The sequence below is a fragment of the Protopterus annectens genome, chromosome 3.part1 (genome assembly GCF_019279795.1).
Source record: "Protopterus annectens isolate FY-2018-M chromosome 3.part1, PAN1.0, whole genome shotgun sequence".
NCBI classification, from domain to species: domain Eukaryota; kingdom Metazoa; phylum Chordata; order Ceratodontiformes; family Protopteridae; genus Protopterus; species Protopterus annectens.
The window spans coordinates 1,769,953,409-1,769,969,443 of record NC_056732.1 but is presented as its reverse complement, the minus strand read 5'-3'; positions in this window follow the sequence as shown (position 1 = coordinate 1,769,969,443).

Below are 16,035 nucleotides of genomic sequence, written 5' to 3'. Positions count from 1 at the left end.
GTTTAACTGACAGGGAGCTGAGCTCCCACTTCAACACCTTATTTACTGAATCCATAGCTAAACTAACCAAAACTTTCCCAAATAATAACCCACCTAACCCCCTCTGCTCAATGCCCAACAACCCTAATAACTGTCCCCTTAATTTCCAGCTCAAACCTGTTTCCACCACTTTTATAAAAAAACTTTTATCCAAACTAAAGCCATGCTCTAATGCCCCTGATAACATACCCTCCTCCTTCCTCAAATGCGTAGCCAAAGGTATTGCTCTCCCAATTAGTATCCTGATTAACATATCTTTAAATGAGTCGTACATACCTAAACTCTGGCGCTCAGCCTACATTCTACCTCTTCACAAAGGAGGTAAAAACATCACTATTTCTAACTTCCGCTCCATTGCCCTACTCTCTCCAATATCTAAAATTCTTGAAAAATGTGTCCATCTCTAACTTTTGCCCTACTTAACTCAGAATCACCTACTAACACCCACCCAGCACGGCTTCCGTCCTGGCCACAGCACCATAACTGCCTTACTATCCTTCCTAGAAACTGTCAATCAAGCCCGAGATTCTGGACTTATTGTGTCCACAGTGCTGCTAGATCTATCTAAAGCCTTCGACACCTCTCCCATACGCACCTTCTCTCTCATCTCGCCAACCTTAATCTCTCCCCTAATACTCTTTCCTGGGTCTCCAGTTATCTATCTGACAGATCTCAAGCTGTCAGATGGAAAAACTTCACCTCTTCCTTCTTGCCTACACCTACTGGTGTTCCTTAGGGGTCCATCCTCAGACCCATGCTTTTCAACATCTTTATAAATAACCTTCACACTGTCATCCCTGACACTACAGTCATCCAATACGCTGATGACTCTACCTTAGTCTGTGCCGCCCCCAACATTCCTGAACTACTGGCTAAGACTCAAATAGCTTTTTCCACTACAGAGAACTGGATGCACCAAATCCACCTCTCTCTCAATTCCAATAAATCTAAAATACTAATTTTCCTCCCCACCAGGGTTTCCTCCTTTGACAAAAACATCTTCAGTGTCCTAAGCCAAACTAATACTGCTATAGAAGTGGTCCCCTCTGCAAAACTCCTTGGCATTACCATAGACAAACACCTCAAATACGACCTCCACATACAACAAAACATAAAGAAAACCCACCAAAAGCTAGGTATGCTATATAGGAATAACCAATTCCTTTCCAACTCCTCTAGGCATTCCCTGGAAATTACCTACCTCCTACCTTCTCTTCTATATGGAGCCCCTCTTCTAACCAATCTGTCTGCTTCCAACACCTCTAAACTTGAAGCTTGCTATAATAAGATCTCTAAATTTGCCACTAAATCCAAAATCTCAACTCACCACTGCGTTAACCTACAATCTCTGAACTGGTTAGAACTCCCTAACCACGTAGACTATTTCCAACTAACCACCGCTCACAAATTAATATTCTCCCAGATAAATGCCCAGCCTTAACAAACATCCTTCCCCTATACATCCCAAACAGATCTCTGAGATCTGAACACCAAAACCTAATTTCCATTCATAAACCCAAGTGTCCTGCTGGCCAGCTCCTACTCTCCTTCTCTCTAGGTAAAAAATGGAACTCTCTTCCTCCTTCTCTTAGGACTTTCCTTAACTCTGAATCCTTCAAGACCCAACTTTTCCTGCACCTATCTTCCAAATGGAAATGCTCCTGCTTTCACCCTGCATAACTTCTAGGGATCCTCCCCACTAGCTCTCCATATTCCTGCCCCACTTTACTCTCACATTTTTTTCTATTCATCCAAAAACAGAACAAGCAGACTTTAACTAACTCCACGTATGTAAATATGTAAATATTGTAAACATCTGAAGAGCCATTAAAAAAAATGTCTGTTTTACACTGTCTTATGATGTATATTACACTTTTGCAGTATCCTGAATGTATGAATCTCACTCTTGTATTTTACCTGTACATTATGTAACCTTTAGTGTATTTTGTAACCTTTACAGTATTGTATTGCTGATGGAGCTTTTCTTCCCGGGCCTCCACTGAAAATGGGCACTTCTTGGCACAGTGGACTTCCCCGGTAATCAAACTGAAAATAAATAAATAAATTTGTGCTTGTTTCGTGCCTTTCCTGTAACTAGTCTAGTCCAGATACAAATTTGCTGTATCCAGGACTGTTTGTAAGCTTTTGAGTGTCAGCAAAACGTCTGCTCTTCAATTTTTCCCTTAGATCTGCTAGTTCTTTCCTGTCCTGCACTGCTACTAGCTTATTTGTCTAGCACTTTACCAGACTTCTTGTAGCAGTTATTGTAGCACACAAAAGGTCTACCAGCACTAAACATTCTACAAGGAAATAGCTCCAGTACTTATTATTAATGCCCACCCCTCCAGGCAAGTCTAAAGGTCAGTTCCCTGTGCGTTCACCAGTTAACCTAGTGAACTTGGGCATCCTGAGGCAATGTAGCAACTGCCTCATGTACACTGACGGCCCTCTCATCTTACCTCCCAACAATCAAACTTATAACATCTCAAAATGCACTCAAGCGAGGCACTCCTTAAAATGGAGAACATTGATGTCTGTGCAGTGACTGACACCTGGTTCAAGGCTTCAGAGAGCACCCCTGCATTACCAGGCTATAACAAATACCACACGTTTCGGCCATCTAAACTGGACCGGAACACCAAAGGCGGTGATGTGTCCATATTCATTAAGGATATCCACACCTCCAGGCTAGTTGCTCAGCATAAGGAAGCTAACTTTATCCAAGTAACTCAAGGATCACTTGCATAAAATTAGACCTGTTAGTAACAGACTGACTTTAATTGCTGGAACCTGTGTTCGGAGAGACTGCTTTCCAATCTATCTGCAAATATACAGAGCTGAGTATATTTTTTTGGTTTTAGAGTTTGTTACTTGTTGCTTAGATCTTTGTTGAAACTATTGTCTCTGTTCTGAGAGACTGCTTTCCAATCTATCTGCAAATATACAGAGCTGAGCATATTTTTGGGGTTTTAGAGTTTGTCCTGTTAGTTGTTGCTTAGATCTCTGTTGAAACTACCCCCCCCCCAATTTTCTGCTGTGTCTTTATCTAACTCAGTGATCACTTGCATAAAATTAGACCTGTTAGTAACAGCTTGCATTTATTTGCTGGAATCTGTGTTCTGAGAGACTGATTTCCAATCTATCTGCAAATATACAGAGGTGAGTATATATTTTTTGGTTTTAGAGTTTAATTGTTGCTTAGATCTCTGTTAAAACTGTTGTCTCTGTTCAGAGAGATTGCTTTCCAGTCTGCCTGCAAATATACAGAGCTGAGTATTTTTTTTTTGTTTTAAAGTTTGTACTGTTAGTTATTGCTTAGACCTCTGTTGAAACTGCCCCCCCCCCATTTTCTGCTGTGTCTTCAGTTTGTATAACTGTTTTTTACAGCTTGTGTGTTATCAAGGATCACTTGCATAAAATTAGACCTGTTAGTAACAGCCTGCATTTAATTGCTGCAACCTGTGTTCTGAGAGACTGCTTTCCAATCTATCTGTAAATATACAGAGCTGAGTATATATTTTTTTGGTTTTACAGTTTAATTGTTGCTTAGATCTCTGTTGAAAGTATTGTCTCTGTTCTGAGAGACTGCTTTCAATCTATCTGCAAATATACAGAGCTGAGTATATTTTTTTGGTTTTAGAGTTTGTACTGTTAGTTGTTGCTTAGATCTCTGTTGAACTTGTCCCCACTCCCCCACTCACCATTTTCTGCTGTGTCTTCAATTGGTATAACTGTTTTTTACAGCTTGTGTGTTATCTAACTCAAGGATTACGTGCATAAAATTAGACCTGTTAGTAACAGCCTGCATTTAATTGCTGGAACCTGTGTTATGAGAGATGAGAGCTTGCTTTCCAATCTATCTGAAAATATACAGAGCTGAGTATATATTGTTTTTGGTTTTAGAGTTTGTTAATTGTTGCTTAGATCTCTGTTGAAACTGTTGTCTGTTCTGAGAGATTGCTTTCCATGCTTTACAATCTATCTGCAAATATACAGAGCTGAGTATATTTTTTTGGTTTTAGAGTTTGTACTATTAGTTGTTGCTTAGATCTCTGTTGAAACTGTTTGCCCAAACCCACGCCTATTTTCTGCTGTGTCTTCAGTCGCTATAACTGTTTTTTACAGCTGGTGTGTTATCTAACTCAAGGATCACTTGCATAAAATTAGACCTGTTAGTAACAGCCTGCATTTAATTGCTGGAACCTGTGTTCTGAGGGACTGCTTTCCAGTGTATCTGCAAATATATAGAGCTGAGTATATTTTGTTTTTGGTTTTAGAGTTTGTTAAGTGTTGCTTAGATCGCTGTGGAAACTGTTGTCTCTGTTCTGAGAGACTGCTATCCAATCTATCTGCAAATATACAGAGCTGAGTATATTTTTTTGGTTTTAGAGTTTGTACTGTAAGTTGTTGCTTAGATCTCTGTTGAAACTGCCCCACCCCCACTTTCTGCAGTGTCTTCAGTTGCTATAACTGGATTTTACAGCTTATGTGTTATCTAACTCAAGGATCACTTGCATAAAATTAGACCTGTTAGTAACAGCCTACATTTAATTGCTGGAACCTGTGTTCTGAGACTATGCATTTCAATCTATCTGCAGATATGCAGAGCTGAGTATATATTTTTTTGATTTTAGAGTTTGTTAATTGTTGCTTAGATCTCTGTTGAAACTGTTGTCTCTGATCTGAGAGACTGCGTTCCAGTCTGTCTGCAAATATACAGAGCTAAGTATATATTTTTTGGTTTTAGAGTTTGTACTGTTAGTTGTTGCTTAGATCTCTGTTGAATCCCTCCCTTTTTTCTGCTGTGTTTTCAGTTGATATAACTGTTTTTTTTACAGCTTGTGTGTTATCTAACTCAAGGATCACTTGCATAAAATTAGACCTGTTAGTAACCACCTGCTTTTAATTGCTGGAACCTGTGTTCTGAGATACTGCTTTCCAATCTATCTGCAAATATACAGAGCTGGGCATATATTTTTTTTTTGATTTTAGAGTTTGTTAATTGTTGCTTAGATCTCTGTTGAAACTGTTGTCTCTGATCTGAGAGACTGCGTTCCAGTCTATCTGCAAATAAACAGAGCTGAGTATATTTTTGTGGTTTTAGAGTTTGTAATGTTAGTTGTTGCTTAGATGTCTGTTGAAAAAGTCCCTCCTTTTTCTGCTGTGTTTTCAGTTGGTATAACTGGCTTTTACAGCTTGTGTGTTATCTATCTCAAGGATCACTTGCATAAAATTAGACCTGTTAGTAACTGCCTGCATTTAATTGCTGGAGCCTGTGTTCTGAGATACTGCTTTCCAGTCTATCTGCAAGTATACAGAGCTGAGTATATTTTTTTGGTTTTAGAGTTTGTACTGTGGTGCAGCTGTAGCGTTGCCTCCCAGCAAAAGGTTCTCCCGTTCAATTCTCGGCTGGAGCGCCTTCTGCGTGGAGTCTGCATTTCCTCCCCACGGTCAAGTGGCATTCAAAAGACATGTGTGAATCGGCGTACCTTCATTGAAGGTTGGGCATCGAGCTGGCACCTCGGCACCTGTAAAAAAATCAGCTGCCAATCATTAGCGGACCGGAGTTCCGCTGTGGCGACCCCTGACCTGGAAAAGCCGATAGAAGAAGAACAACAACAACTGCTAGTTGTTGCTTAGATCTCTGCTGAAACAGCCCCCCCCTATTTTCTGCTGTGTCTTCAGTTGGTATAACTGGTTTTTACAGCTTGTGTGTTATCTAACTCAAGGATCACTTGCATAAAATTAGACCTGTTAGTAACAGCCTGCATTTAATTGCTGGAACCTGTGTTCTGAGAGACTGTTTTCCAATCTATCTGCAAATATGCAGAGCTGAGTATATATTTTTTTATTTTAGAGTTTGTTAATTGTTGCTTAGATCTCTGTTGAAACTGTTGTCTCTGTTCTGAGAGACTGTTTTCCAATCTATCTGCAAATATACAGAGCTGAGTATATATATTTTTTTGGTTTTAGAGTTTGCACTGTGAGTTGTTGCGTAGATCTCTGTTGAAACTGCCCCACCACCATTTTCTGCCTTGTCTTCAGTTGCTATAACTGGATTTTACAGCTTATGTGTTATCTAACTCAAGGATCACTTGCATAAAATTAGACCTGTTAATAACAGCCTGCATTTAATTGCTGGAACCTGTGTTCTGAGAGACTGTGTGCCAATCTATCTGCAAATATGCAGAGCTGAGTATATATTTTTTGATTTTAGAGTTTGTTAATTGTTGCTTAGATCTCTGTTGAAACTGTTGTCTCTGTTCTGAGAGACTGCTTTCCAATCTATCTGCAAATATACAGAGCTGAGTATATTTTTTTGGTTTTAGAGTTTGTACTGTAAGTTGTTGCTTAGATCTCTGTTGAAACTGCCCCACCCCCATTTTCTGCCCTGTCTTCAGTTGCTATAACTGGATTTTACAGCTTATGTGTTATCTAACTCAAGGATCACTTGCATAAAATTTGACCTATTAGTAACAGCCTGCATTTAATTGCTGGAACCTGTGTTCTGAGAGACTGCTTTCCAATCTATCTGCAAATATACAGAGCTGGGCATATATTTTTTGATTTTAGAGTTTGTTAATTGTTGCTTAGATCTCTGTTGAAACTGTTGTCTCTGTTCTGAGAAACTGCGTTCCAATCTATCTGCAAATATACAGAGCTGAGTATATTATTTTGGTTTTAGAGTTTGTACGGTTAATTGTTGCTTAGATCTCTGTTGAATCCCCCCCCCCCTTTTTCTGCTGTGTCTTCAGTTGGTATAACTGTTTGTTTACAGCTTGTGTGTTATCTAACTCAAGGATCACTTGCATAAAATTAGACCTGTTAGTAACAGCCTGCATTTAATTGCTGGAACCTGTGTTCTGAGATACTGCTTTCCAGTCTATCTGCAAGTATACAGAGCTGAGTATATTTTTTTGGTTTTAGAGTTTGTACTGTGGTGCAGCTGTAGTGTTGTTGCCTCCCAGCAAAAGGTTCGCCCGTTTGATTCTCGGCTAGAGCGCCTTCTGTGTGGAGTCTGCATGTCCTCCCCACGGTCAAGTGGCGTTCAAAAGACATGTGTGAATCGGTGTGCCTTCGTTGAAGGTTGGGCATCGAGCTGGCACCTCGGCACCCGTAAAAAAATCAGCTGCCAATCATTAGCGGACCGGAGTTCCGGAAAAGCTGATAGAAGAAGAACAACAACAACGGCTAGTTGTTGCTTAGATCTCTGCTGAAACTGCCCCCCCCCCTATTTTCTGCTGTGTCTTCAGTTAGTATAACTGTTTTTTACAGCTTGTGTGTTATCTAACTCAAGGATTACTTGCATAAAATTACACCTGTTAGTAACAGCCTGCATTTAATTGTTGGAACCTGTGTTCTGAGAGACTGTTTTCCAGTCTATCTGCAAATATACAGAGCTGAGTATATTTTGTTTGGTTTTAGAGTTTGTTAATTGTTGCTTAGATCTCTGTTGAAACTGTTGTCTCTGTTCTGAGAGACTGCTTTCTAATCTATCTGAAAATATACAGAGCTGAGTATATTTTTTTGGTTTTAGAGTTTGACTGTTAGTTGTTGCTTAGATCTCTTTTGAAACTGTTTGCCTCGCCCCCACCCCTATTTTCTGCTGTCTTCAGTTGGTATAACCTTTTTTTTACAACTTGTGTGTTATTTACGTCAAGGATCACTTGCATAAAATTAGACCTGTTAGTAACAGCCTGCATTTAATTGTTGGAGCCTGTGTTCTGAGAGACTCCTTTCCAATCTCTCTACAAATATAGAGAGCTGAGTATATATTTTTTTGGTTTTAGAGTTTGTACTGTAAGTTGTTCCTTAGTTCTCAGTTGAAACTGCCCCCCCCCCCCCATTTTCCGCTGTGCCTTCAGTTGCTATAACTGTTTTTACAGCTTGTGTGTTATTTAACTCAAGGATCACTTGCATAAAATTAGAACTGTTAGTAACAGCCTGCATTTAATTGCTGGAATCTGTGTTCTGAGAGACTGCTTTCCAATCTATCTGCAGATATACAGAGCTGAGTATATATTTTTTGATTTTAGAATTTGTTAATTGTTGCTTAGATCTCTGTTGAAACTGTTGTCTCTGTTCTGAGAGACTGTGTTCCAATCTATCTGCAAATATACAGAGCTGAGTATATATATTTTTTGGTTTTAGAGTTTGTACTGTTAGTTGTTGCTTTTGTACTGTTAGTTGTTGCTTATATCTCTGTTGAAACTGTTTTCCCCACCCCCTCCTATTTTCTGCTGTGTCTTCAGTTGGTATAACTGGTTTTACAGCTTGTGTGTTATCTAACTCAAGGATCACTTGCATAAAATTAGACCTGTTAGTAACAGCCTGCATTTAATTGCTGGAACCTGTGTTCTGAGAGACTGCTTTCCAATCTATCTGCAAATATACAGAGCTGAGTATATATTTTTTTTGGTTTTAGAGTTTGTTAATTGTTGCTTAGATCTCTGTTGAAACTGTTTTCTCTGTTCTGAGAGACTGCTTTCCACTCTATCTGCAAATATACAGAGCTGAGTATATTTTTTTGGTTTTAGAATTTGTACTGTTGTTTGTTGCTTATACCTCTGTTGAAACTGTTTGCCCCACCCCCCACCCCTATTTTCTTCTGTGTCTTTAGTTGGTATAACTGTTTTTTACAGCTTGTGTGGTATCTAACTCAACGATCACTTGCATAAAATTAGAACTGTTAGTAACAGCCTGCATTTATTGCTGGAACGTGTGTTCTGAGAAACTGCTTTCCAATCTGTCTGCAAATATACAGAGCTGAGTATATTTTTTTGGTTTTACAGTTTGTACTGTTCGTTGTTGCTTACATCTCTGTTGAAACTGTTTTCCCCACCACCACCCCTATTTTCTGATGTGTCTTTACTTGGTATAACTGTTTTTTACAGCTTGTGTGTTATTCTAACTCAACGATCACTTGCATAAAATTAGAACTGTTAGTAACAGCCTGCATTTATTGCTGGAACGTGTGTTCTGAGAAACTGCTTTCCAATCTATCTGCAAATATACAGAGTTGAGTATATTTTTCTGGTTTTTGAGTGTGTTATTTGTTGCTTAGATCTCTGTTGAAACTGTTGTCTCTGATTTGAGAGACTGCTTTCCAATCTATCTGCAAATGTACAGAGCTGAGTACATTTTTTTTGGTTTTAGAGTTTGTACTGTTAGTTGTTGGTTAGATCTCTGTTGAAACTCTTTGCCCCACCCCCCACCCCTATTTTCTCCTATGTCTTTAGTTGGTATAACTGGTTTTTACAGCTTCAATGTTATCTAACTCAAGGATCACTTGCATAAAATTAGACCTGTTAGTAACAGCCTGCATTTAATTGCTGGAACTTGTGTACTGAGAGATTGCTTTCCAATCTATCTGCAAATATACAGAGCTGAGTATATTTTTTTGGTTTTAGAGTTTGTACTGTTAGTTGTTGCTTACATCTGTGTTGAAAGTGTTTTCCCCACCCCCACCCCTATTTTCTTTTTTTTTTTTTTTCAATAATCATTTTTATTGTTTTGCCAAACCCCCTATTTTCTGATGTGTCTTCACTTGGTATAACTGGTTTTTACAGCTTGTGTGTTATCTAACTCAAGGATCACTTGCATAAAATTAGACCTGTTAATAACAGCCTGCATTTAATTGCTGGAACCTGTGTACTGAGAGATTGCTTTCCTATCTGTCTGAAAATATACTGAGTTCAGTATATGTTTTTGGTTTTAGAGTTTGTTAATTGTTGCTTAGATCTCTTGTGAAACAGTTTTCTCTGTTCTGAGTGACTGCTTTCCAGTCTATCTGCAAATATACAGAGCTGAGTATATTTTTTTGGTTTTAGAGTTTGTTACTGCTTTCCAATCTATCTGCAAATATACAGAGCTGAGTATATTTTTTTGGTTTTAGAGTTTGTACTGTTCGTTGTTGCTTACATCTCTGTTGAAACTGTTTTCCCCACCCCCACCTCTATTTTCTGATGTGTCTTTACTTGGTATAACTGTTTTTTACAGCTTGTGTGTTATTCTAACTCAAGGATCACTTGCATAAAATTAGACCTGTTAGTAACAACCTGCATTTAATTGCTGGAACCTGTGTCCTGAGATACTGCTTTCCAATCTATCTGCAAATATACAGAGTTGAGTATATTTTTCTGGTTTTAGAGTTTGTTATTTGTTGCTTAGATCTCTGTTGAAACTGTTGTCTCTGATTTGAGAGACTGCTTTCCAATCTATCTGCAAATATACAGAGCTGAGTACATTTTTTTGGTTTTAGTGTTTGTATTGTTAGTTGTTGCTTAGATCTGTGCTGAACCCCCCCCCCCCCCCCATTTTCTGCTGTGTCTTCAGTTGGTATAACTGGTTTTTACAGCTTATGTGCAACAATTTTATCTCATTGAAACCCATCCTATGCGATAGGTAAGCATGATTACAGTTCTTTTTGTAGACTTATCCCTGACTCCTAGGAAATATTCAGCAACTTTCATCTTGAAATTCTGCCAATAGCATACCTCATCATGTTCAGTATTTTAGATCAAGTTCTTTAAGATGGGTTAGTACACTCGGTTTTAGTTTCGGTAGGGTCTAGTGACCACAATGAACATAGTGAGTTTCTGACTTTCAAGAATTTTTATACTGACTTTACGGTCAATTGAGAGTCAGTTTCCTGATAGCATAGCCTGACTAGCTTCTGATTGTTCATTGAATATATAAATTTTAGCCTTTAACTTGATAACAGGTAAAGAGCATTTTTTAAGGGCTTCTCCAATCTTAGTTTTATACTAATTTTACCAACATCGGTTAGTGCATTCAGGTCTGGTTTGAAAGGTGCCCATGAGCCCAATAATGATAGTTTATCTAGGATCCACATGCGTTTTTAAAAAGTCCTTAAATGTATCTAATTATTGAGGTCTTAAGCGAACAACATAAGGATAAGCTTACCAAGAATTTGGGTTTGGTATATAAGTAAGATATCATAGTGAACAGCCTTGATGCTTGCAGCATCAATTGTAAGCTCAGAAGGCCCTTCTCCCATTCATTAGATTTGCATAGTGAGTACCTCATACGATAGGTCCTTCTTTTTAAGTTTGGAAGAGGGGAACCAACAAAGAGTGATTTTTTAATTTAGGCTAACCTTTACGTGCTTTTAAATGTTACTCAAATGGTTATTTTTATACACAATATGATAATATCTGCGACTTAGTATAGTTGTGAAATGGGATTTAAAGCAGACTGGGCAAGTAGAATACATACGCTGCAGCTGTTATTGCGAGCAGAATTATAGCCAGAAAAAATCTTCCTATTTATAAGCTTTTATTAGTGCAACATTGTAGCCTTAAGATAATTATGTCAAATGAAGTTTGGTTATTCTGTTTTACTATCTGAATGAGATGATTTAAACTTTATAAATAGTAACAGTCCCCAATTTAGAGGCCTATAAATATTATTGATCAACTGTTTTCCTTTAAAGCCTAGCAGTTTTACACAGCTCAAGTGTGCAACGTCACTTTGATTTTCATTGCACACTAGAGCTCAGTCGGGCTAGAGCATAGCCTGGTCGGAAGTCATGGCAGACGAGACGATCTTTGTTATGTTTCGCCGACAGACTAAGATGACTAAGATTTATAGGGAAACTTCATATTTTGCATTCATTGTATATACTACAGAATCGCATTATATATCATTTTTAAGAACCATCTAAACATGAGCCATGAAGGGTACCAATAGATTGCATAAGCAAATATCACATTCATTACGGAGCACCAACAGTTCAGTTTTAAATAAATGAGAGAACTGTTTGATTTCTTTGCACACTACTCAGGCAAGTGAATTGAGATTGTCTTGTTGTGAAGAATTAATTATCTGTTCTTATATTTAAAAAAGTTTTTAAGTTTATATTAACAGCCTGTATTTAAATGGATGTAATATTATCATGAAGATGATGGTTTTATAGGTCTGGAATGATTGATGTGTTTATTTTTTATGATGGATTTGTGGTTAGGTATGTGTCAGGGGAATGTGAGCTCAGGTTCACGCCCAGGTTGGTTTTAGTAGGAAGTTCCGTACTAGTATTGAAGAACAACCTTTACATCAATTGTCAATTTGTTCTAATTGAAGTAGAGCTGTCATTGGTTATTGTTTCATTTAAAAAAGTAAGCAATTCTTGTCACAAAACGAGATCTGAGGAAGCGTGCATTTCCAGCACGCGAAAGCGCTTATCTTTTATTATTTTTATGTTTAATTGAATAAAGCTGCATTGGAACTTCTCGTGGTGTGTCCTCAGGTTTTATCATTTTGGAATTCTTGGTTTTTACAGCTTGTGTGTTATCTAACTCAAGGATCACTTGCATAAAATTAGACCTGTTAGTAACAGCCTGCATTTAATTGCTGGAACCTGTGTTCTGAGAGACTGCTTTCCAATCTATCTGCAAATATACTGATCTGAGTATATTTTTTTGGTTTTAGAGTTTGTTAATCATTGCTTAGATCTCTGTTGAAACACTTTTCTCTGTTCTGAGAGACTGCTTTCCAATCTATCTGCAAATATACACAGCTGAGTATATTTTTTTGGTTTTAGAGTTTGTACTGTTAGTTGTTGCTTAGATCTGTGTTGAAACTCTTTGCCCCATCCCCCCACCCCTATTTTCTCCTATGTCTTTAGTTGGTATAACTGTTTTTTACAGCTTCAGTGTTATCTAACTCAAGGATCACTTGCATAAAATTAGACCTGTTAGTAACAGCCTGCATTTAATTGCTGGAACCTGTGTTCTGAGAGACTGCTTTCCAATCTATCTGCAAATATACAGAGCTGAGTATATATTTTTTTGGTTTTAGAGTTTGTTAATTGTTGCTTAGATCTCTGTTGAAACTGTTGTCTCTGTTCTGAGGGATTGCTTTCTATGCTTTCCAATCTATCTGCAAATATACAGAGCTGAGTATATTATTTTGGTTTTAAAGTTTGTACTGTTAGTTGTTGCTTAGGTCTCTGTTGAAACTGTTTTCCCCACCCCCTCCTATTTTCTGATGTGTCTTTAGTTGGTATAACTGGATGTTGTTCTTGTTTCACTGTTGCAGTCATTACATTTGGGTAATCTGCTGGCAGGTTGCCCTCAGTCGGCTTGATTTTCAAAGTCTTGGGTCCTGCGTCAGTTGCTTTCCCTTCTTCCATGACGTCAGGTCATAAAGGGTATAAAACAGGCAGCCGACGCCATTACATCAGTCTTTCTTGTCGCACGGTGCCCAAAGCAGAAGCAGTTCGCAAGTGCCGGTCGGCCGAATCCTGAAATTTTCGTTTTCGAGTTTCAGAACCAAAGTCTTCAACTAAAAAGCTAAGTTCCCCATTGAGGAAACTTTTTCTTGCTCCTTACCGATGTCAGTAAACGTAATGATTGTATTACTTTTGGGAAGCAAATATCTCATAAGGATTTTCATTTGTACTGTATTCCGTGCCTAGGCCCTGACCACAACGTACTTTGCTGGCAGTTTGTGCTAAATTTAATCAATGCACTATTAAATGTAGGTATATTTTTGCTTATAAATATTTTGGATCACGCTTTAATTATCCAGAAATGTCGTCGGTTAGCAATCCGACTACCGGAATGCCTAAAAAAACGCAAAGAAAAAGACAGACAGGCTTTCGAGGTCCAAAATTGATGACGCTTCTCCTAAGCCAGTTGCCAGTTCGCCGGTACTCGGTGAAGTGCTTTCGCAGCCCCTGATACCTGCTACTTCTGATTCGCAGACCTCTGCTGAGACCCATTCGGAGTCCGGTATGCCGCGAGATGCTTCAATTATGGAACCCGCGGATGTCTCTACCTTGGATGGGTCCAGATCCGCTGTTCAGGCACCGGCTTCTGAGCGTGTGTGTTCAGGCCTACAGATTTGTATATCAGACCAACGCCCTCTTCAAAACTAAAGCCAAAATCAAAATCTGTGTCTAAAAAACCGACGCCTGCGCCACATGTGCAGGCCCGTATACCTACAAAACAAATGATCAAAATGGCTAAAGATTTAATTACTCTGATCAGGGGTAGCCAACCCCCCCCCCCCCTTCTAAGAGGCCTAGGCAAGACTTTGATTATGAATCTTCTGAACAGGATTCTATTTATTCTGACTCTTCTGGAAACAGCAAGGCACCTTCCTATGGTAAGCACTCTCAATGACTTTCCTGTACATTTACCAAGCACTTCAGCCGCCCCTTTGCGGGGAAAACTGGCACTTCATGTAAGAAACTGGCAACTTATAACCCAGGACAAATGGGTTTTAAATATAGTATCTCAAAAAACCACAGACTGCAGCAGAAGTATGATAAAAACCACCAAATACGTTGAGAAAAAACACTTTATATAAATAACAACAGCAAAGCTTTCGGGTAAAACCCTTCTTCAATACTGTTACATACATTTAAAAACCAAACTGGTTTATGTACAGGTCAAAGAGATCACATGACCAGCAGTCCAAAAGTCATGTGACCAAGCAAATAAAATACAAATCATAACAATACAAATTGAAAATATCTAACATCATAACCTAGTATGTTGTAGTTTAATAAGAACAGGTTTTAATGTAATCATATTATTCAAACCTGGAAAATGATCAGAACAAAACCTGAGAATCCATTCATACTCCTTTAGTTCAAGCAAATTGTTGTTATCTCCACCTCTGGTGGTAGGTTACATAACATCTATGACTCTGAAACAAAACCTATGCTCTATGCCAAATTTGGCAATATGTTTATAAAGAGCATTACTGTCCACTGCTCTTCTAATCTCTGATCTATGTTCAATAATGCGTTCCTTCAATTTTCTAGTGGTCTTTCCCACATAAAATGAGGGGCACTTGACACAAGTTGCCAGGTACACCACATTGGATGTAATACAGGTAGCTGACAAGTTAAAACTATAAACTCTACCACTAACAGGATGTTTAAATTTATCACTATTGTCAGCAATAATATCAGAACAGCATGAACAATTCAGACATCTATAGGTGCCTGACTTAATGGAAACAATCCTATTTACAGGTCTTCTTAAATCTTTATAGCATAGCAAGCTCTTCAAAGTCTTCATATTTCTGTACGAAAAAAAGGGTCTATCACCCAAGACATCCTTAACCTCATTGGATGCCATCAGTACAACCCAATTCCTCTGTATAATCTGCTTAACAAGATGTGTCCTTGCATTATAGCTAGTAATACACCTAATAAAGAGTCTATGACGTTCTGAAGTTATATGACTACACTCACCCTCAAAGAGAATAGGTCTCAACATTGTCTCCCTGTTAATTTCAGTTTTAGTTTTTAAATGTAATACTAGTTCCGGGTCATAACCACTAGCTAAAAAATCTTTAGACATTTCATCCAACTGCATACCAAAAAGAACATCATCAGTGTTCAACCTACTCACCCTATTGAACTGTGAAGTCACAATACCTTTAAAAACATGTGGAGCATGCATACTGTTATAATAGACATATCTCCCAGAATATACTTCTTTTTTATAAATACTGGTATGGACACATCCTTCTGTCAGTTGTATTTTAACATCCAAAAACCCAATCACACTATCAGAAACATCCATCTTAAATTTCAAAAAATTCGTAGTAGTATTCAGATAGTAAATATATTCATTCAACTGCGATAACGAACCCTTCCAAACCATAAAACAATCATCGACAAAACGTTGATAAAAGCACACATTACTAATAAAAGGATTCTTTTCACTATATATATGGGTTTTCTCTCATTGGTATAGCACCAAATTTGCATAGGTGTTGGCTACTGAAGTGCCCATAGCTACACCAGTAAGTTGCAAATACAATCGTTCATCAAATAGGAAAATATTGTTTTTCAAAACTATGTCCAAAAGAGAGCAAATGTTTTCAACATGTTTAACCACAAAGGAAGGTTGCGAAATCAGAAATTCTCTTATAGAATCAACGCCAAAGTCATTAAGTATTACAGTAAATAAAGATGCAATGTCTAGTGTTACAAATAAATAATCACCCTGTCTA